This window comes from Schistocerca gregaria, unplaced genomic scaffold (genome assembly GCF_023897955.1).
Source record: "Schistocerca gregaria isolate iqSchGreg1 unplaced genomic scaffold, iqSchGreg1.2 ptg000378l, whole genome shotgun sequence".
Lineage (NCBI taxonomy): Eukaryota > Metazoa > Arthropoda > Insecta > Orthoptera > Acrididae > Schistocerca > Schistocerca gregaria.
In genome coordinates, this window is record NW_026061824.1 from 8,549,137 (window position 1) to 8,550,398 (window position 1,262).

A 1,262-nucleotide genomic window follows, 5' to 3' on the forward strand; every position below is an offset into this window, starting at 1 on the left:
TTTTTTTACTACATATGAACTCTTTTCACATTCTCCCGTGCAACTCGGCTGCTAGTCCTCCTTTCATGCAGAATGTTAAGGTCCTAGCTCATGTCCAAGGCAACAAAGCCAGCTAAAAAGTCAATAATCGATACCTAAAACTTGAATTGTACTACTTCTTACTGGCTATTACATCAACTTAGAAGGTTCATCTGCGTTCTACTATGTTGCGTTTAGTGTCTCCGCATACCGCAGTACGCGACATAGCTTTGCAGACGATAAGTACAAATCGTTTCAGAAAGAAGAGCGGCCAATGTGATGATCTGGCTTTAAGTCGATTCGATAACAAATGACGAAAACGGACGGATTTCTCAGGTTTTTACTACATATGAACACTTTTCACATTCTCCCCTGTAACTCGGCTGCTAGTCCTCCTTTCATGCAGAATCTTAAGGTCCTAGCTCATGTCCAAGGCACCAAAGCCAGCTAAAAAGTCAATAATCGATACCTAAAACTTGAATTGGATTACTTCTTACTGGCTATTACATCAACTTAGATGCTTGATGTGTGTTCTACTATGGTAATTTTAGTGTCTCCACATACCGCAGCACGCGACATAGCTTTGCAGACAATAAGTACACCCGTTTCAGAGAGAAGAGCGGCCAATGTGACGATCTGGCTTTAAATCGATTCGATAACAAATGACGAAAACGGACGGATTTCTCAGGTTTTTACTACATATGAACACTTTTCACATTCTCCCGTGCAACTCGGCGGCTAGTCCTCCTTTCATGCACAATCTTAAGGTCCTAGCTCATGTCCAATGCACCAAAGCCAGCTAAAAAGTCAATAATCGATACCTAAAACTTGAATTGTACTACTTCTTACTGGCTATTACATCAACTTAGAAGCTTCATCTGTGTTCTACTATGGTGCTTTTAGTGTCTCCGCATACCGCAGCACGCGACATAGCTTTGCAGACGATAAGTACAACTTTTTCAGAGAGAAGAGCGGCCAATGTGACGATCTGGCTTTAAGTCGATTCGATAACAAATGACGAAAGTGGACGGATTTCTCAGGTTTTTACTACATATGAACACTTTTCACATTCTCCCATGCAAATCGGCTGCTAGTCCTCCTTTCATGCAGAATCGTAAGGTCCTAGCTCATGTCCAAGGCACCAAAGCTAGCTAAAAAGTCAATAATCGATACCTAAAACTTGAATTGTTCTACTTCTTACTGGCTATTACATCAGCTTAGAAGCCTCATCTGTGTTCTACTAT